At 49.3% G+C, this 21,887-nt stretch overlaps 1 long non-coding RNA gene across 1 annotated transcript; it reads right to left on the minus strand.

The window, feature by feature from the left end:
• Window positions 1-729: 729 nt before the first annotated feature.
• LOC116960706 lies at window positions 730-21,282 on the minus strand. The gene is made up of 3 exons (XR_004406523.2): window positions 20,953-21,282; window positions 2,774-2,798; window positions 730-2,643 (listed from the first exon to the last, which is right to left on the minus strand). It is a non-coding gene; the product is annotated as an uncharacterized LOC116960706 (long non-coding RNA).
• Window positions 21,283-21,887: the final 605 nt, after the last annotated feature.

The following is a 21,887-nucleotide window of genomic DNA, read 5'->3' on the forward strand; positions in this document are numbered from 1 at the left end:
GTTCCCTCTGACTATCAGGGCTGAAAGCGCTCTCGTCCCACAGTGTCCCTGGGGGTTCTCCCTCTCTTTTCCTGGCTGCTTTTTGCTAAAAGAAGGCGCCTTCCCCTCCTTGATGATGTGGTTAGTGATGGCATTGCTGCCGCAGCACGGCTGCCCAGCTGAGACGTGGCTGGGCATCCTGGCCAGGGAGTTAGCTGGGTGTCCCAAATATCCATAGTTATAGCTTGGACAGCCCGCTAACCCTCCTCCTAGGCAGTGGCTGCCCTTTCCCATAGAGGAGGAAACATAAAGAGAAAGTAAATACTGCCTTGGCAGGTTTCTGAGTCCTAGTTGTGATTTATCAGAGACGAGATGTTGGGTTAGTAGAGCCTGGAAGTCCCTGTGTTCTCCTGTTGCTAGTATCAGAGTTATAAATGTCCTTGTAGCAAGGACTATCCGAGGCAGAAAGAAGCCCAACCTGCAGCGCTTGAGCTGAGGTGAGGAAGCAGGTTAGGGCTTCATGATAGGATTTGGGTTGGCCCAGGAAACCACCTACTGATGGCCAAAACGGATGGTCTCAGCTGTTCGGCCAGCATCCTCATCGTGTCCTGGCCGTGGCTTCCCTTTCATGCTCAGGATTTTGGTCAAACAGAGAATTTGGTCAGTGGCACACAGTGAAGAACGCTGGCCGGCCCTTTAGAGATCCCCATTCACCATCCAAGCTCGCTTCAAGTCAGCAAGAAGACACTCTTTTTAAAAAGTCAAAACAAGTTTATTTTCACAAGAGAATACTTCCAGTAATATTTTATTCATGGCTTCCAGTTCATACAGTTTCACTGCTTGAGATTCTCTGCATTAATATCAAATTAATGGAGGGGGACTGAACTGATTTCATTTGGGACACACAGGATGAGTTCTTTTCTAGGGGATACCTCCTAAATACGAAGTGGATATGCTGCTCTGTTCCCATGCTTGTGGTGCTATTTTGGTACCTTCCAAGCAATTTGCGGGTAGGAGCCCTGCCCCTCAGCAAGCAGCTAGTGGATAATAAGGCATCCAAGAGGACCAAGCTGTAGTTTTGCACAGCAAGTCGCCAGGACTGCTGAAGAGCCAGATTTATGGAGAGGTCTGCATTCCTTCGCTGCTAGACACTGCGGCATCCCCACCCACCAGCTGTTGCCCAGCCTGAGGAAGTCGCGTCCCAGCCCCGCTGCAGCTACGCCCCATCCCAAGAAGCAGAGGAGCCTTAAACAAGCTGCTTCATTTTTGGGGAGTCCCATGGGCCAAGCAGTCAGGTCTGGGTCTCCCTGTGCTCAGGGTGAAATTTGAGGGCTCCAATTCCTTTTTGCAGCTCTCTTCCTCCACTTCATCTGAGAAGGTGTCCTCTGCTTGCCCTCGCTCCCCGATGTCTCAGATCTCACGCGTCTCCCTGACAGTGAGATGGCAGTGATAATGGCCTGAGATGCCCTTCAGCCCTGAAGAACTGATGCAGCCCTGATCGTGTTACAGCTCCAGCTCCACTCATGGACTTGATCCTACTTACTTCGGAATATGGCAGAGGGATAGTCCCATCTGCTCCTAAGAAGAAGAGAGAATGATTCCCTGTCCCTTGTCAAGTGCCAGAGCTCTGAAGCATGCTGTCTTCTCATATGTCTGCTGTCAGATGACAGTGCTACCTGCCTGGGAGAGCCCAGGAGGATTAGGACTTGCTCCCTTTGGCTCACATCTCCTCCTTACCTGTCTCTGCTCTAGGACAGAGAGTTAGTCTGAATCATTGGCTTATTCTATGTAAATACACAGAAGCCCTAATCTCCTTGCTAGGGTTTGCATATAAATGACTTAAATTGATATGGATTATCAAATCAGAAGAAAACACACTCTAACTCTATAGCATGGGAGAGCTGGGAACTTGTCCAAAACGGAATGTACTTCCTGAGCAGGGGCCAACCAGCCAAAGCTGATCAGCTCCCAGGGCTTTGAGTCCACAGGCTAAGCTTCCTCTTGGATCTAGTTCTTAACCCAAACTTCAGAACTGGGTGCAACAAACTTAAATCACAAATTTGGATCTATCCTCTTTGTACCAAAGCATCCACTCCGCTCTAGACTCAAGGACAGACCAGAAAAGAACAGCACACTTAAGCCCTTTACAACTTGAGCCCATCTCCTGCAAAAAAAAAAAATATAATAGAACTGAACACCAGGACCTGATGCACCAACACATTTCATTGTTTTTCTTGCACACATTAAACAGAGAGAGATTTTCTGTAAATAGGTGGCTCCGTGCTCACACGGAGGCACGGAGCAGTCCCTAGAAGAATGTGATCCTGGATGCTATAAGGGAAGACCCAATGAGTTGTTCAACAACGCTGTGCTGTGTTTTGGGATCCTCAACAGAAAGAAGTGCTGCCTCAGGAGCTCTGTGGCTGAGACAGTCCTCCGGTGGTTTTGCTGCTCTTTAAGGAAGGCAATAGACTGTATAGTTATCACCTGAAATGGGATAAAATCCCTCCCACCAAACTATACAACCTACTACCTCACCTCCACAGAGCAGTACAGAGGTCTCGCCTGATTCACGGCCGTATCACTGGCTTTGCATTACTTGCACCACCTGCTTCCATGCTTGGAGTAGAAGTAGATGACGAGAACTGAAGACCTGACTGTCTCCTTAGGAAAGACAGTAGATTGTATAGTTAGCTCAAAGGGAGAATAGGACTCCACAACTATTCAATCTACTACCTCAGCCTCAAGGACAGCTTGGGACCATGGCAGTCTAAGGCAATGAGATGATCCTTACCGGGGCATTGGCTGCTCTGTGGCTCCTGTGAAGAGAAATGCATGAAAATTCATCAGCCTTCATGATGTTGGGGAAAAGGAGTCTCATAACCAGCCTTGTCCTGGAGCTCCCTTTCCGTCTTTAAACCTCCTTCAGCCCACTTGGACTATACTTTATCTTTGGAAATCACACTGGCTGCAAACTTTATGCACCCAAGGGCTTACGGAAGCAGCAGCCCTCCCCTTTGAACCCAGGGCCATACATGCAGATAGCACAGCTCTCCTGAAACTGCAGTAACACCAACTAATGTACAGCCAGGCTGACCTCACCTCTTGAACACACAGCATATCTAGAACAAACCTGCCAGACCAGATAAGAGAATCCATCAATTTAGCTGCTATGCACTCCAGGGAATTGAGCAGATTAGAAATAACTGAGTACAAGGAAGCTTTTAGGCTGCAAATGTAATGGTATCGAGTACATCAAGGCAGATCTCATTTCCTAAACAAATGAGTGCAACATGCAGGCTTGGTGTCCCTTTAATGCTATAGCACAGCCAGGCAATATTAGCATGGATCTGAGACAGACTGGCTTCCCCCCAAGCCTTTGGCTCACCTTCTGAGACTTTTTCATTCTCTGTACACCCAAGTACAGATGCAAGGTATTAAGTTGGTAGTTTAAAAGAAACGTGCAAGGTTCTTTTGCAATGAGAAAGAATTCCCCTTGAAGATTAAAGAAAGCCATAACGAAAAGGGAGCCACCAGTAGCACATTAAGCAGGGCTGCATGTGCAGCACAGCAGAGACCCAAAGGAGGATTTCCCATGAGAGCTCAGCAGGAGGTGTCCCCAGCCTCCCCAAACATCTGCTGAGTGTTGTGGTGGGAGAGGCTGGGGCTAAGGCAGAAGTCCCCGAAGAGACAAAGACTGCCTAATGCTTTGTGCTTCCACAGCTAACAGGCAACAGCCTAAACGAGATTCCCAAAGGTTTGGTGAACTATTGTAGCTGGGATCCTTGAGGTGAGAGTTTAGGCTGGCTTGGGGTACAAGAATATCTTTTCAGCAAGGTTTGGAAAGCGCCCCTGTTCCTTTGCAGGGCTGTCCAGAAGTCCTCACTGGCGTTCAACACAGTCCCAGTAATTCTCTTAATTTCCTTTGACAAACTCAGCCTTCACAAGGGATGACCTACTGTGCCAGGCCATCTGGCCCAGGCCTCTCCTAGTGTGACTGGGTATAAACAATGTCAAAAAATCAGTGCTGAAGGACTGATTCCTTCAACATTTAAGTACCCAGCCCATCCACAGTGCCAGGTGCCTTGCATCCCAAACAGCCTTCTGATGGGAAATATTATTCTTCCTGTTTTATTGGCATAAAAAGTGATGCACAGAGGTTGCACATCCCTCCTTAGCACATGCAACATCAGCCAGAGCTTCACCAAGGTTACAATCAGGCTCAAAGGTCCATCCAGGCTCTCACAGTCCACTCTGCCTCCTCAGAGACAGAAGTATTAGTTTAGACTCAAGTGGTTCAACTTCCCCAAAATTAAGCTAGTGCCACAGACATCAACCAGAAGGGAACGTGGTGGCCAGAAAGCCAGCAGCTGCTGCAATGGTAGAGGACTGGGGAGGTGGGTGGCCCAGATGATCGCATCAGGTGATGCGTATAGCAGAGGACATTCATCTTCTCTGAAGAGACTCTTGACAACTGACCTGGAGGAACAATTTTTCCTGATTCTCAATCTGGCGGCTTATATTATTTTAAACATATAAGCAAAATGTGTAGGCCAGGCATTTAAAAGGTCACTCTTGATACCATTGCAGAGAATAGACAACTCGGGCCAATCTCAAACTATGGGTGGGAAATTACATTAAATAACAACTGGTTCACATAGATCTAATTATACATGGAGAGGAAAAAAAAAATCCCTTCAGACTTCTATAAGTAATCCTGAAAACAGGAGATTTAATTATAATAATTGTCTTAATGAATATAGGTTTTGGGAATACCCAGCTGCTGACTCTGCAATCCTGATCTTGCCAGGATCTGTGAAAAAAGGAGTCGAACAGGAGGATTTAGAAATCCTGTGCTTGGTAAGGATCATTATGACCATCCTACCCTTAGTATCACTGTCATAGTTGTTTGTGCTAGGTGCTATGCAAATTGCAAAGACAGCAAGCCCCTCTTCTGGATGGCTTGTTGTCTAAACCATCAAGATAAAAGATAAGGAAAGAAGGAGAAGCAGAGAGGTGACCAAAGATCACACAGAAAGTCCATGGTAAATCTGATACTGGAACCAGCCTTGGGAAGTCCTGCTCCAGTCTCTGATTGCACTGTTAGGGTAATGGTTTGCCTGGTCCGGCCTAACCAGGTTAGGACAGGTCAATATCTACCTCTCTCCACTGTCTTTGACAGGGAGGGAAGAAGTGATCTTCCTTTTTAATATCTGCAGGAGAATCATAGATCCTGGGAGAGAGAAGATCACACACATGCTGGATAACAGCTCAATGATAAAACCCAACTGGGGCTTCTCAAACAGGCCTTATGAATTAGTCATATATCCATGCAGCCATAAGATTTGTGCAAACTCTGCATCTACCAAGATTCTCAGCAAAAATCCCATGGCAATTACCAATGTGTGCTGCATTCCAGCTCTGCCCGGCTTTCCAGACACAAAATCTTTCCTTGTAGCATATTGCTGCTGAAGCATTAGATTTACAAGTGCCTGAATGTGATGTGGCTATGCAAAATTCAGGATAAAATGGTGAACAGGGTCTGTAGGAATCAGAAGCCTATACCCCAAGGCCTCTCACAGCCTTCTAAGTTAAGACCAGCTTTTGAGGATTTTTGGATACTTGGCTGCTAAGAACTGGACCTCTTTGAAAAACACCATTTTCTGTGAAGACCTGAAGGTAGTGGCATGGCAATTCTCCCTTCCCAAATTCACAGGAGTCCTTCAAGACTAGCCAAATTTTATTTTTGTGAAAAAGCTCAGTCAGTCTCTGTGAGAGACTGCAGGAAGGTCCCCGTCCTCAGCGTGTGCCACAGCACGGTCCTGCTGTCTAGAGGTGCTTGGAGGGGTGAGAGAAATTGGCAGGTAAAGGATTAATAAGTTTCTTCACAGCAAGATCCTCCAAGCTGGCAAAAAAACGGCATTTCCAGTCCAGCTTTCAGACTCATTTTGGTGAGGGAGAGGTGACCTACACTGTTCTTAGGTTAGCAGGGCTCAGGGTGACTTGCGATGGCCAGCCGATCAGAACCCCAGCAGATAACCCAAGCTGGTGCCTCCCCAAATTTCAAAGCATCTGCAGACCAAAGATGCCCGAGCATGGCCAAGTCTCTGCCTTTAAAACGGGGAGGCACGGAGCCTGCCTCAGAGTAGCTGGAAAGGCTCCGAAGCTTTGAGGAGCTGATCTGGTTTATTAAGGAACACTGAATGAAATGGAGGAGGGGGGAGGAGGGAGGAGGAAACCATAAAACAACAAAGTCGCTCCTTTAAAAGCAGACACTGCTTTCAGCCTTTGTATAGCCGCAGTCCCGCGCGTCAGTGCCAAAATGTGCTGGGGACAGGCAGGGCTTCTCAGCGGGAAATCAGGGCCCCACATCTCTGAGAGGCTTTTCAGCCTCCTGGAACACAGGCTGGACTGGGGCAGAACCAGCCCCAACCAACACGAAGCCTGTGCGCAGCCAGCCGGCTGCGTTGGCACAAAATGGCTGACCGTCGGCCATTTTGTTTCCTTAGCTTTGCCTGGAGTGACTTCACGACCCCGCCTTGCCACGTTGCTGGAGTGGAAAAAATAAAATGCAAATAGACCAAAAAAGAAATTAAAAAAAAAAAAAAACACAAAACACCAAAAAAAAAAAAAAGTGAAAACAAAAAGAATCAGGGAAGGTTTTTTCAACAGCTCCCCAGTGTTGCTGGGGCGTACAGCCACATACAGCACCGTTCAGAGCCGTGCGACTGCCGGCCGGCAGCGAGGAACTCACTCGCAGGAAAACCAGCAGACATCCCAAAAAAACATCTTGAACGCACCCCGTGCCACTGAAAGGCAACGAAAATAGCATTTGCCAAACTAGCCACAAGGACAACTTGCTTCTAATTTCTCGCAGGCCAGGCAAACCTCTCAGAAAAGCAAGGCCAACCATCTTCCCAGACACCCAATCCTGGAGTCGATATTAAAATATCACGCTTCGAAAGAGTTAATCAAAGGTGCTACAAATAGGGAAAGGGAAATAGAAGCAAAAATATTTAAAGTTCATGCATGCAACAGCCCCCTTTTCTCAGCAATGCTTTTCCTCCATTCTCTTAGTGAAATAGGTAGTATTTCATATCAACGTTGTCATAGCATTTATTATTAAACAGATAGCAGATATCTTAGTAAATAGCTACTCATGTTAGAGGTTGTCTCAAGTCCTATCAGATGTTTATAAACATCGGGGTCATCATTAATGACTCTGGTATTATTATCTATAATACAGGCATCTGTAACCTGCTTGTTACACGACTTATCTTTTATTAACCCTTCACAAATCTGTTATTAAAGGTGCCCATAAAGCTAACATTTTTTTCTAAATGTTCACATATTTTCCTTGTAAATTAGCATATAATTTGCACTCTCCCAAAGGAAAAAAAAAAACAGAATTTTTGTCATGAAATTAAAACAGGTGCTACTGATATTTCATAGAGTTAATTTCTCCAAAATACTAAAAATCAAAAGATACAAGAGAAAAAAATATCTTTTTGGTTTATTTTTACCTGTTCCATACCTAATTCTTAGCTTAAGTAAAAAATCTAATGAAAGAAGATCCTTTCTTGTAATACTCTATAAAACTCTTCCATTAATACTGTTTTCCTTCTCGATGTTCAGTTCAAAAGCTGCTCACGAAAGGTGCTCAGGTAACATCCACCTCTAACGTAAATTTGGATCAAAACATTTAATTTGCGATGCGAACTGCCCGCCCAGCGCCCACACATGCAGCCCCAGCTCCGGGGCCACTGTCGCCCGCGCAATTCTCTACATTGTCCATTTGTAAGCAAGCCAAGCAGATATGGAGGCAAATACCTTTCTGTGCAAGAAAAGCGATTTCACCTCCTTCTGCTCTCCTTCCCAGCTCCTTTCTGAAAGTGTTTGCTTCTCTCCAGATGTCCAGGCAGCCCCTCAAGCAAAGGTAGTACGATCACCTCAACACTGATGCCTTATCAGAACCCAATCCCCCCCGTGCCACTGGACAGAGATCTGCTCCTCTGAGCATCCGTGAATGAAGAGACGTGACTACTAACTCCAAGACATCCAGGCTACTGAAGGAAATGCAGAATCACTTTTTTAAAAAAAAAAAAAAAAAATACTTTTATTTGGCGCATGTTCTGGTATTTTTGCCACGCTTCTGTGCAAAACTGTATGGTAACGCCACCAAGTTCCCTTAAACTTTCAAGGCATGTTATTGTTGATGGCGTCTCTGTTGTGTATCACACCTTAACGAGTGCAGGATACACACACTGGTGCAGTAAGCAGCTTGTTATCACAGTACAGCTCCATCCTCGTAAGAAAAGCCAACAGCTATTTCTTTTAATATTTAGATTAAGATTTTGTATTCCCGAGATGAAAACTTTCAAGGCAAGAAGGCAATAAACAAAACAAAAATCCCTAAAAAAAAATCATCCGGATCACAGCAGCTAAATCCAGGCACCGCCAGATCAGTGGGAAGGTCAGATCTCATATTCACCAAAAACAAGAGGACACACAACAGGTTAAAATGCTACCGTCCGGCAATGACCAGCTCTAATCATACCAAGCCGATGTGTAAAACCATCCGCCCGTCCAAAAACAAATTAGACAACAGTGCTCTCTGGTACTTTATAAATACAGAAGAAAGGAGGGCTTTTATTGAATATAGCGAACAAACCTTTCCGTCCAGTTACACCGTGCAGCCCCGCGACTCTGCATGCACCGAGTAGCCTTATGCTGCTAATACAAAAGCTCAGTTTGGCAATTCCAGGCATTTTCAGTGCTCAACATACGCCAAAACTACCCACTCTCTGCCTCTGACTTTGGTCTCGTTCCAAAAAGGTCCTTTTTTTTTTCGGGTTTGCTTTTTTTTTTTTTTTTTTTTTTTTTTCTCTCTCTCTCTCTCTCTTGCTACAGCCGGTGCCACGTAGAGACGGGAGAGTTGGGCTCGAACATGGCCGCAGCCTCCAAAAAAGAGCCAAGTCCCAGCGTCCTGGCTTCCCCCTTCCAGACGGAAAACAAAATGGCCATGCAGCAGCCATTTTGTTTGCTGCGGGATGGGAGGGAGAAGGGAAGGGAGGGGAGATGCAGGCCAGGCGGGAGCGCACGGGAAGGATGGAGGGGGGGGGGGGGAGAGGGGAGGGCGTCAATTCGGCAGGAACCCAAAAGCTCTGCAGCGATGCCCGCGTGCGTCCTCCCTTCCTCCCACCGGGGCTGAGCAGCCCCGTCCTGCCCCGCCGCAGGGCCGGTGCGGAGGGACGGGCATGGGGTCGGCTTTTCCAGCCTTCCCAGGCTGGTTGACAGGGGTTACGCTCCCTTCCCCGGGGCCTGGCTGGCGCCTCCGTCCTGCCCGCTGGCATGGGCAGGCTCCCGCCAGGCCACCGCTGGCACCGCAGGGCTCGGGCTCTGCGCGAGCTCCCGATGGGAGCCAGGCGGGAGAGCGGAAACCAACCCGGTAACGTCAAACTCCTGAACTTCCCTGGGCAGGAAACGGTGTAAATAACACCCGCGGGGAGGGGGAGAGGAACCCGGAGCAGGCGAGGAGGCCTTGGGGATGGCGGCTGAGCGGCGGCATGGTCTCTACAACCCGGATCCTAACAGCACCTGTGGCAAGGAGGTCCGGGGAGGAGCGACCCGAGGTTTCCTCGCTCGCTCCCGCCTGGACGAGCCTCAGAAATGGAGCCGCACGGCCAGGGCCCTTGCGGGGTCTGGGCTGGATTGCAACGACGCCTCTCCGCTCTCAAGTGCAACCAGGGGACCTGGTACCTGCCCATAACGTGGGGCACAGGTCTGTCCCTGTCCCGCCGAGCCCGCCAGGAGCAGCGAAAGGGCCGTGGAGGACAGGGCTGAGCCACGCTGCAGGCAGCCCTGCTGGCTCTCTCCGGCAGTACCTCGCGCCTGCGGAGCGCCTCGTGAGCTCCATGGCTTTTACCTGTCTTTCTGCCCTTTCACAGACCAACACCACAACTGTCTGTCTGTCCAGACAGCACGCCTACAGCTTGAGGGACCAGAGAAGCATTTCACTTGACCCTCCTCTCCCCAAAGCACAGGTCTGAGCCCCTAGTTAGCAGCCTTACTGAAGAAGCCAACAAGCTGCATAGGTGAATCCCACCCTCCACCACAGAGGTTAAGTCCCTTCAGGTCCTGACCAAAACCAGACAAGAGCTTTTTAGAGCAAGGCAAGCACCTCACGACCTTGTGTGAGAGTACCCAGCCCAGGAAGAGCCTTAGGAGCGCACAAATCAAGCACTGCCTGGGCTTTCTGCCTCCATAGGTGAGACAGGCGATGAAAACCAGAGATACCCCCAGGATTTAGGATGGTTAAGAGCTCCCAGTTACAAATGCTATCCTCTAAGAATGCATGGAACTAGAAATGCCAAAATCTAGCAAAGTTTTGGAGCTGTTACAGATCTCGTAGGAAAATCCTATAAGGAAGGTTGTTAATTGGGCAAGGCACTTTATGGCATATTCATGTGGGATAAATTTAAGCACTGGAGTCTGGACCTGCTAAGCTTTATCTAGTCAGTGGGGAGGGCAATTTCTCTGCGGAGTAATTCAGAGGAGAAACATAATGCCAGCATCTTGAATTATCCTGTTAGGAAACCTAAAATCTTAAGATTTTTTTAATAACCACTATCCTTCATTATCTGAGCCTCACCAACTTTCTGCAAAGTAATCTAAGATCTCCAGGTGAAAACTGTTATGGATTTATTGCTTAGTAATTTGCTGTGATTGATTAGTCTTATTAAAGCGTCCCTGAAAATAAGTACCACCTGTAACAAATTCTATCAAGTGCCTGCCCATCCTAACTTCTCATATGGGCTTGGTGGGGAGCTATAGAAACTCAGAGGTAGGTTTTGTGCACTTCATATTAACCCTGTAGTTTGGGAATTTTGAAGGTATTTGGGAGATCTAAGTCTAGTTTATTTTAATAGGATTTGGGAAGGCAAAGTTCAGTTGAAAACCCTAGCCTTTGCATTGAAAGAATATTGCATTTCTTGTGCAATATTCTTTCAGGAAAAGCATCAAAGCAGCTTGCAGAATAAAGACCAAAGGGCTCTAGATGCCTATAGCAATAGATCAAGAAATGGCCACATGCGGCATGTCAGTTTGAAGCTAGGAATGAGTAAACCATTTCAGCTGCTCTGGCACCAATACTCTCTTCTAGAAAAATCCTGACAAACTGAGGAACTTTATTTTTATCCTTATTTTAAGTGAAAACTTCCTATGAACAAGGCAGGCTAAAATACATTTACAAGACAGGGTGTTTTGCCTTTCCCGGTAACAGGGCCCCAAGGTCAGCTAGGGAGCACCTTCCTGGTGGGTCCTGAGACGGAGAAACAGGGGATTAAGGATGTGCATGGGGCTGGGATTGCTGAAGATATTACTAGCCCCCAAAAAATTGCATATACCCCCTCAGCACTAGTTGCTTATTCAGTATTTCTTAGTCAAATGGGGGCATGTGCATAGGGTGAAAGATGGGAATAAGAATTTAAGAATAAACAAAAGGGGAAGCTAACTGACTGCGTAAGCAAGGGAAAGAGATCATGAACGCACAGGTTTTGTGGACCTGGATTACTGAGAGAGCTGAGGTGGTTTGCGTTAGGAGACGGAGGTGTGAATACGATTTAAATGCTAAAGCTTTACAAAGGGCAAGGGAGGAGCTGCTGAGTAGGGGGATATTTTTGTAGCTGGGCTGCTGTGGGCTTAGTAAACTGGTGGTAGATTAAGAGGTGGTCATGAAAGGAATCCCTTCTGCTGGACAGGCTGCTTGCTCTTGGTGCTTTCTGCTTTCAGAGTCTGCTGCTCTGGTCTCACCAGAGCTCTCGTTCAAGGCACACCCTTGACGTTGCTCTTCAAGCTTCTAGTGTTGTGAAGGGCTTACTGCGTGGGCAAAAGCTGGTTGAAAGCCAGGAGCAAAGGATTGGTAAGGCACATGGGCCCATATTTAAGCTACAGGAGACTCTCTTCCTCAGGGACGAATCACTGAATGTAGGAGTTGGTTCTCATTCTACACACACATACTTGCTGCCAAGGATTGTCATTTGATAGCAGGTAGAGCAAAGCGTGCTGTCTGACTTCAGAGCTGGGTGGGGAGAATAAGACTCCCATTTCTGTCTGTGATCAGGATGCATGAAAAAGGGTCTGTGATGTTGTCAGGGGTCTTGCAGTGGGTCTGTCCTTGTGCTTTAGCTCTGTTTTTTTTGTTTTTTTTTTTTTTTTTCTACCACATTGTAAAGCTGTGGAAATCAGCTGCTCATCATCATGTGTTTGAGTCAGTGGACTTCCTCAGCATCAAAGCTTCCCCCCTGGATGTCTGCTGGAGTCTCTTCAGGTTTTATCCTGCTGGCCCGTTCACATCTCTGCGAGCCCATGCAAACATAGCCCCATCATCACCCCTCACATGCTCTCTCCTCCCTGCATTGGCCTAGTCGCTTCTGGTTCATGAAATTTAGAGTGGATGAAAATATGAGTAAGAAGCAAAGGGATTTTATTCATTTGCTGATGAGAAACACTTGCCTTGTGAATGGGGAGAAATGGCATTAGCTTTTCTCCTTTGTTGGTGTGAGCATGTGGGTGAATCAGATTGCCTTCTCTGGGTGTATTTGGATGGATTCTTTTCTCCTCCAGGTTTGTCCAGTGCCACCTTTCCCCACCAGACCTGAGCACTCTCTTGGGAGTCCTAAAGACTCCTCCATTACTGCCTCCGGGGGGCCGTGTACATAAACTGACAGCAGCAGCAACAACAAAATCATTTGGGAAGAAAAAAACCCCAGACTTAACAGCTGCATTGCTGAGCTCCTGTATCCAGTCTTAGTGAGTCACTTTGCCTCTGTTTCCTCCTTTGGGAGACAGATAATCCCTACCTGGAATGCTGAGAAGGTTAATTAGTTAATGTACTAATTAACCGAGTGTGCTTTGAACAATGGAATTGCTTGAGGCAGTAGATCTCATGAAGGTCTAAGTCTAATACTGGCTTTAACAAGGGTGGGCTCCCAGTTCTTATCAGCTGGGACACCTTGCCCTCAGCCAGAGAGAAAAGAATTGAACATCTCTGCATTATTCATACTGTTGCCACAGCACATCTAAAGCACAAATGGTCAGAGTCCATCCAAGCTCTTCCCTGCCTGATTCTCCCATCAAGGCTGAAGATGCAGCTGACTTTCTTCTCACAAACACAGCTCTGGGGCACCAGACCAAGGAAGCAGAGACTAGCAAACTAGGGGTTTTGACATTGCTCCTAGCCTTTTTGGTATATGCCCAGCAATCTGTTTGTGACCCATATCCCACCTTGCTCTGGTGGATTGCACACACACACAAGGCTGTTTCTTCTCTCTCTTCCAGAAGACGGATGGTAGTAGAGAGCACTCTGTCTGCTAACGTGAGAGGTGGCTTCACTTTCCACATCATTGGGATCCATCCCAAATAGGATTTGGAGTGGCAGCTGCAATGAATCCTGTAAGCCAAACCTTTCCAGAATTTGACCAGTCCTGAGCTCGTCTGAAGGCCATTTCATGCAGCTTCAAGAACTTTCTGCGTCTACAGAGACAACTTTACAGTGAAGTCAAACCCCAGAGCAGAGGCTGTAACCTATTTCTGAAAGGTTCCAACAAAGATGTAACCACCAGAGCTGATGGAGGTTGTTTGCCTTATGCATGAATACAGCAATCCATCTAGAGCCTGCACTTCATCGGGATGCCAAAAGTTACCCCTTAGGAGGAAAGCTGTCCCCAGGCCATCCTGTGTGGGCTGGATGGAAGAGAAATTGTGACAGTTTTGATTGCTCAGGGAACTGAGGTTGAGTTTCATTTCCAAATGTGAGACTCAATTATTCTTCTTCCACTACAGTTCTGCAAGGCCTCAAACTCTGCAGGTTTAGCTGGGTTCCTCCCCAGCTGAAAAAGAAAATGCAAGGCAATGTCACAGCCATTTCTTCTGTGTCACATTCATACAATGTAAAGGCCTAATCTTAAGAAGCTGAAAATCATAATTAGGCAGGCAAGAACCTACAGTCTGAAAAATGCATCCCTCTAGTCTAGTCTAGTCTGAGGCGTGTATTGTATTAGACTCTTAAGAGCTGAGTTTTCAGAGCTGCATTTTCAGAAATGAACTGCTGCTGAAAGCAGGCCCCCTAAAATAAGCAAGATTAGCAAATGTTCCCACCTCCACCAGTTCTGATGATGACACCAACCGACAGGTTTTCATCACCCTTTTGGCTGAGCCCTTCTGGAACTGTGGACATATTTTCTACAGACAGAGTTCTTTGCAAAACTCCCCTTTTCCAACACAGAAACTATACAGATTCCTAATTGCAGCCAAGTTTGACCACAGATACCATAACACAAATCCATCTCTCTTCCCTCTTTGATGCAAAAATGCCTTGGAGAAATAATATCAATATGTCTTTGCCAATTGATGGTGTTGTGTTTGCTTTGATCCATCAGTTGATTGGCCATCCTCAACTGTCATTTGCTAAAAACAATATTTTTCTGCTTGTTTATCTTCCCTGGCCTTGTTTGCACACAGCCACCACCCAAAAACCTCTTTCTGTCCAGGGAGTAGGATTTATCACCTCTGTTTCAGTAGCAGCAGAACACAGAACAATGTAGGGCCTATGCAAACAAGTACTGCTGTTTTCTTTTGCTTTTCATTTATTCCTTAGTGGTAAATCAGTGCATTCCAAAACAAACAAAAATCAGAAGATTTAGAACCCAAAGAGCAGTCCAGAGCAATATACTAGGGGCTGAAGACAGGTTGCATTTAGAAGTTAAGTAACAAGTACCCCTTGAAAGCAAATGAAATGTTTAATCTGTGATGCATACCTCAGATTGTTTCTGGCCATTAATGACATTTTGGCGCGCTACAAATGGCAGAAGCTCAGGTGCCTGGATCACTTAACACTACACCCAGGAGAGATCTGGGCTGAGCCTGTGAGCTGCCCTGGGTAGGAACTGTCTTTATCTTCTGTATGTGGACGGCGCTTAGTACAATGGATCCCTCAAGACACTCCCAACAACCAAATGCGACACAAGTAAGAGCTAATATAACTGCAAGTTCACACAGTTTGAGGTTACAGGACTGGGTATTGTAACACTTAGATTTTTTCCTGCCTCTGTCACCAAGCTTGACCTTTCAGAAGACCATGCAAGCTTGAACCACCACATTAGGAAAACGCATTGATCCACACACCAGCTCCTCCTTTGACTTCATTTCAGCCCAAGCTGGCACACTGGCCTGGCATTTGCAAGTCAATGCAGGGCTGCCACGTGTTTTTTGCATAGTTGGACAACATTGCCAAGGAAAAGAAGGTGGAACATATTCTCAGGATCCTGCACCAGCACCTATCAACTTTAACCAGCATTCTCACAGAGCAGGACTGAACGCCCAGTCCCTTCCGCGGCCACGTGGGGACTGTACAGCCTGAACTCAGGATCCCATGTGATGAACAAGACTTTACAAGCCTGGCAGCCGAACATAATCCACCTTTACCTGCTTGCTGTAAAGTTGAGCTCAGATGAGCAGGCAGTGTCTGGAAAGCCGAGCTTATCAGCGTGTTACAGAGATCACTTTGATCTTTTGTTCAAAGCCCTCTGGAGAAGACGCCCGCCCTCCAAAGAGGCTTTTCCTGGGCTCCGTCCTGCTGTTTGCAGCACTCGTAGCCGGTTTGTTGGCTGCAGCTCTCCTGAGGCTCCCTCCAGCCTGACCCACGCTGCTGAGCCTGGCGGGGAGAGGGAGCAGACACCGTCACGGCATCCACGGCTCTGGATGAGCCTTGTTCTCAGCCTGCCCGGAGTGGCCATGGATAAAAACAGTGGCCTGGAGGCATCTGCCTGCAACGGGACGTGCGCTGTTGATGCGCAAGGATGAACAGATGGGTTGATTACACAGGGAGAAATGGACACTAATCGTATCCAGATTCACCAGCTGCAGGATTTCCTCCTGAGCCCTAAAGTACAGGAAGCCCTTACCTGCTTCTTTATCCTGTCTCTGTTCATTAGCCCCCTTCCCCCGCCCTGGGAACCACATCTTGCTCATCCCCTGGGCAGGGGAGGGCCCAGACTGCAAAGCTGAGATCCAGATGGGAACTCCCACAGTGCTCAGGCACGGCTGGATCCAGCCCCAGGTCAGGGGCCTATCCTGGCTGTCAGCTCCAGCACAGCCCGGCTCCACCGGCTCAAGTTTCCCTACTCTGGGAGCTCGTTGCTGGATCCTTCTTTTGCCGCTGCCTCTCTGAACAGCCGGGAAGATTTCAGGGCTAACGAGAGCAAGTTGTGCAATAAAGACCGCACTGGGGTTTGACACATCATGTGTCTTCACGTCTCTGCTGAGATGCAGCCGCTTCTGGAGTGGAGTCTGGTGTGTGTTGAACAGCACACGGCTGATGGAGCCAGGGAGCGAAGGAGCTTTTGCAGATTTAAAACAGCAGAGGCAATTCCCCAGCAGGCTGTAGGACAACTGGCCAGACTGAACTGGGAGGTGATGTTGGAGACCTTATCTGTATTCTTATTCCTGAGAGACTGGAACATGCTGAGTGGTTGGGTTTCATCGCCTGCTTAGCTTTTGTGCAGTGCCAGCTTGGAGAAAGGAGCAAAACCCTCCCAGACCCCTTTCTCTGTGTCCCTCTGCGTCCATCCCAGTTCTCTTCAGCTGCAGTGGCGTGCTCCCAAGGCAGCGCAGCTGGAGGGATGATCCCAGGCGTCCTCCCCGTGGGGCTGCTCAGCTCCCAGGGTCTTAGCCCAATCCTCCCATGAACAGAAGCCCCGGGAGCAGATGCGCAGAAATTCGAGCTGTTGATCGCGTTGGTATCAGAACCCACTCTGACTTTTGGTGGAGTCTCCATATGAGTGTAGCCTGCTTGAAAAATGTTATAACCCAAGCTGTTGCTCCAAGTCAGGCTTTTTGGGACCCTCTTTCCTTGCATGCCCAGGCTGCTTCCATTCCTACTCCTCAGGCTTCTGTTGTCAAACTCAGTGCAAGCAAATTAGCCTGCTCCCATCCTGCTGCCTGCTCCCAAGCCATCCTGGCTGCGCACTCCGGGATGCCACATGCTGCCCCTGCGACCTCCGTTCCTCTCGGCAGAGGCAATGCCTAGTGCCAAGCAAGGCAGGACTGAAGGAGAGGAGAACCACCCCCTGAATTCTTGATGTTACTCCTAGAACCTCCCTGCCCAGTTGAAGCTGCTTCAGGTCCCCATGCCTGGCACTAAAACATCAGCACGGATCATCCCGTGAGTTCAAACAAAACCCTGAAGATCCTGACTCAACTGTTGACCGAGTCAAAGGTGGTTGTGGCTGTCCCACAGAGCCCTCAAGCTGGGAGGAGAAGGAGGAAGAAGCACAACGCTTGTAATGGTCTTGCAGGTGAGGAGAAACCTCCTGCCCGGTCCTGCATGGGCCAGGGCTGCCCTGGGATGCTGAGCCATCTCCCTTGGGCTGGTCCTGGGTCCCCAAGCCCAGCAGGACAGTGAGGATGATGTGCTGGCAGCAGCCACGGGACAGAACAGCACTGGTGGGTGTGAGCAAGAGAGGTGCTTGCAAAGCCACCACCTCACAGCCTGGCTACGGACTTCCCAAAACCACAGGGTGTAAGATACAGGGTGATATTTGGTTGTCATCATCACAATAATGTAATACCTACCTCTTAGGCTCCACAGACCTCATTTATGCTGCGTGTTGGTTGTGCCCTTCGCTGAGCTACTTGTCTGACATTTTCTGTGGCCAGGACTATCTCGTGAGTGACCCTAGCATGCCAAACCCAGCGTGCATTAGCCCTGCGTATCTCACGGGCTTTCCAACGGCAAAGCCAGACAGCACAGCTCAGTGCCCATGAGCAACCCTACAATAACAAACCGGCCGCCTCGCTTTGTCCTCCCAGACCTCACCTTTTGCAGCAGCCAAGTAACATCAAAGATAAACAGTAGCTATGAGCAACTCCACGATAACAAGCCAGTACTACAGAAAAGAGTGGAGAGAAATTAGGGAATGCAAGAGGTGGCAGAGAGAGGAAAAAAAAAAAAAATGCAGGAAGGAAAATTAATGATATTGATTCTTCTGAGGACCAGCTGTGGGGTGGTATGGAGGGTGAATCAGATCTGGGTACCTCAGGATACGGTATGTTCTCCACGGTGCACGAAGCTGCTAGCAATGTCTGTGCCTTGGATATGTTTCTACAAGGATCCTGTTAGACTTGTGCCCTCAAATATATTGGAACAATTAGTGGAAAGGCTGAGGACAAAGCCCACAAAGGCCAAATTCAGTCTCCCTGCCTTTTACCTCCTCCTTCCCCACCAGAAGTGGTCACTGGAGTGGTGAAGATGATTATATGGATGGTGCAGCATGGGGGAAGCTGGTCCCCACAGAGCACAGTGTTTTCTGCAGCTGTAAATCAGGCAATTTTCACCAATGTAATTCTTGCTCTGAGGTTCGGGTTTGTTGTTTTTTTTTTTAAAAAAAAAAAAGGAAAAAGCAAAAAGGAAATCACAATCCAAACTCTGCCTTGGCCAAACCTGGCCCTTTTAAGGAAAGGAAATTTCCCAGAGTCACCCTCGACAAACCTGGAGGCCCGATCCTGCTCTCAGGAATGTCAGTGCAAATCCAGAGTGGCTCTGCTGACTGCTGGGGGGTTATAGCAGCCAAACGAGGCTTGAGCCTCGGAGAAAAGCTCCTGGTCTCCCGCCGGGAGATGGAGCAGAGCTCACACCAGAGCAGCCCAAGAGCAAACTCAGGATTCAAAGGCAATAAACAGCAGAAAGATCCAACTCCCAATTTCAAGAATTCATCCTTTTTGCTGAGCCATGTTCTGGAAGCATGAGCCCTATTTTGCTGCAAGCTGTGTGGAATAAAACAGCTGCGTCCTTTGGCTGGATGGCTCTTCCAGGGGTGCCAGATGTTTTGCTTAGGACACGTCAGAAGTGTCTTGTTTGAGTTCAGACTTTCTCTCCTCTCAGGCTGCCCACTTCAGAACCCACTGAAGCTTCAGCAGTTTTGTTTTTTTTTTTTATATCCACCCTCCACCAGCCTTTCCCAGCAATAGGGAGAGCAAATTGGGAAAGGTCTGGTTTCACCCCGGCCCCTGTTTGTATAAATAATCAGCCGGAAGAAAGCTGGACTGATGAACAAAACACTTGTGCTCCTCTTCACTGACATTAAGGGTCTGGATGTAAACCAGTGTGTAAACAAGCTCCTCTGAAGAGGGCATCCCAACACATTTTGGGGTGTCAGGCCCCACAAATGACTGACCGCCAGCAGCCCCTGCAACACGGGAGTTTCAGCTTCCAAACCAACCACAGGGTATTGTGAAAACCTGCCTACGGCTGGGCCACCAGCGAGTGGCAAGGTCCCGAGCCGGACCCCAGCATCCCAGCCCCAAAGCGGGGTGTACGAGGCCGTGCAGCTTTCTGCAGGGCCGGGAAGATGCGCGGCACCCAGGGACAGCACCTCTGGGAGGCAAGGAGAAGGCGAGGCAATGTTTGGAGACGTCCCCAGGGCACAGCGGAGACAGGAGCACAGGCTGGCAGGTCACAGAGGCAAAGCAGGGCCGGGGCGTTCGGGTGCTCTGTGGCCGGTTAAAAGGCTTTACTGTAGGGCCATGTGTCACTCACTGAAAGAGGGGCTTTTTTCAGAGAAGGGAGAAGGAGGGGCCAAGCTGAGGTGGGGGGAAAGAGGAGGAAGAATTTGGGCAAGGAGGAGGGGTGGCTTTCATGGCTCCCGAGCGCCTGCAAAGTGCACAGTGGCCAGGAAGGAGGACCCTGCCCTGCAAACAAGCTGCTTTTGTTGTATCCCGAACGGGCCTAAATTAAGTTTGACAGAAAGAGGGCAGATTCACACACGCTGGGGCCAAACCCCTGGGCTCGGTTATGGCCGGGCAGACCTGGAGAGCTTCGGCGCGGCGGTGCCAGATCTCGCTGGGGCGTGAGGGGAGAGGCGCGAACCTCCACGAGGCAGGAGGCGCCGGGCGGCCGCGAGCGGCCCCGATAATGGTCCTGATGCCTTCGCAAAGCACATCCCTCCCAGGAGCGCCCGGCTCAGTCCAGCTCCACAGCCTGAAGGCCTCCGTCGCTGCGGGACAAGCAGCCGCCAGCCGCCTCCGGAGCGCTCCCTCAGCCAGCTTCGCTCGTCGGGGCGGGCAGAGCCTCCCGCCCCGCTCCCGGGCATCTCCCCAGCCCTGCCACCCACCCTGGCACGCCGTGCCAGCGTGAAAAAACGGCCAGCTTCTAAACAGTTAACGCTGACAAAACCAGACCGCTTGAGTTCCCTCCTTCCCGAATCGCTCCTGGTGTAATTCACCCCACCCCACCCCCCCCCCAAAATGAAATAAAATTATCCTCCTCCTCTGACCTCGTCCGGGTGTCCTCCCTCCCTCCCGTGCTCCCTCTTCCTCCTTCCACCCTTCCCGCGCCCCCACCCTGCGCTGGCACGGCCGGCCGGGAGCACGCGTGCCCGCCGCTCCGCTCGGCGCTGGGAGCTCCCACCACGCTAGCTGCGGCTGCCATGTTGAATTGCAAATCCGACATGATTCGACATATTTTTTTTTTTTCCCCCCTCGGCGGTGCCCGGTGGGGAACTAAAGAAGCGCCCGCGCGACACGCACCCAGCCCTGGGTGGCTCTCGGGGACGTCCCGGGCGGTGGGGCGAGGGCAGGGAGAGAAATCACCCTCCAGTCCTGCTCCAAACACTGCACGTAGTGACCTGCCTATCTGCTATACATCCCTCTCTGTAGGAGACCGATTTTAAAGTCGGATGTTTTAGCACCAAGGGCCGGAGGACTCGACGGGAAGGGGTTTCGGGGAAAAGGCAGGTTACAGCAACAACAAAGCGACTGAGCAACTGGAGGAACAAAACGTTAGTTCAAATCAAAGGCAAAAAAAAAAACCCAACCGCACGAACAAAAATAAAAAATAAAAAAAAAAAAAAAAAAACAAAAAAACCCAAAATTAAGAGTGAGGTTCGATTTCGTACCAAGGCAGCAAGAGAGACGCACCGTGGAAGAGAGTGGTTTTGTTGTTGAGTGGTGGCTGGATTTAGCTCCGCTTATCCGGACAATCATCGGGGAAGGATCCTTTTCCGAGAAAGGCCAGTTTGAGTGAGACAGCTTTTTTTTTTTCCCTTCTCTCGCTCGCTCTCTCCCCTTTCCTTCTCCTCGCAGCTCAACGCCAAGAAATGGGCGGTGCCTGGATGCCAGGCTCCATCCGAACGAGACACCCAAGGCCAACAGAGGCTGGCACAAAGGCGAGCTGGCAGGAATTCCTGCACTCGGAGCCGTGCGCCCGCGGGACGAGCCCGCCACCTCCCAAAAAATCAACCTCCAACACCGCCCGCTCCATAAAGTTGCCCCCGTTGGGCTTGAAAATGCCCCGCCGGGCTCAAGCACAGGGGGGGAGAAAAAAAATAAAAGGGACAAGGGGAGGAAAAAAAGAAAAAGAAGCCACGACCTTCCTTTTCATCGACGCAGGTTAAACAAAAGGCCTGGGGAGGTGGATTATTTTTTTTACCCGCCCCCCCCGGGCTCCTTTTCCCGCCTGCCCGGCCCCCTCCTCCCTCCTCGCGCCCTCCGTCACCGGCTCCCTCGCCCGCCGCCCCAGCGTCCAAGCAGAAATGAGCCCTGGGCTCCCTCCTTCCTGGTTTTAGCACGACAGGAGGCGGCGGGTCCTTGAATAGGAACGCACACACCCAACGCGAGAGGGATCCGATGGGGGGGGGGGGGGTAGGAAAAAAAAAAAAAAAAAAAAGACAAAAAAAAAATATATATATATACAAACAACAACCCACCCGCCATGGAGGAAGGTTGGGAGCTGTCGCCACCAAGGGTGGCGGGTTGGGGGTGGTTTGGTTGCCAGGGGGGTATTTTTGGCCTTTATTTTTCTGCTGCCCTAGCACCTGGGTTGTGCCGATTGTAAAAGGGGAGTCGCGGCGGGT

Source organism: Tyto alba, unplaced genomic scaffold (assembly GCF_018691265.1).
Source record: "Tyto alba isolate M040663 unplaced genomic scaffold, T.alba_DEE_v4.0 Super-Scaffold_30, whole genome shotgun sequence".
NCBI lineage: Eukaryota > Metazoa > Chordata > Aves > Strigiformes > Tytonidae > Tyto > Tyto alba.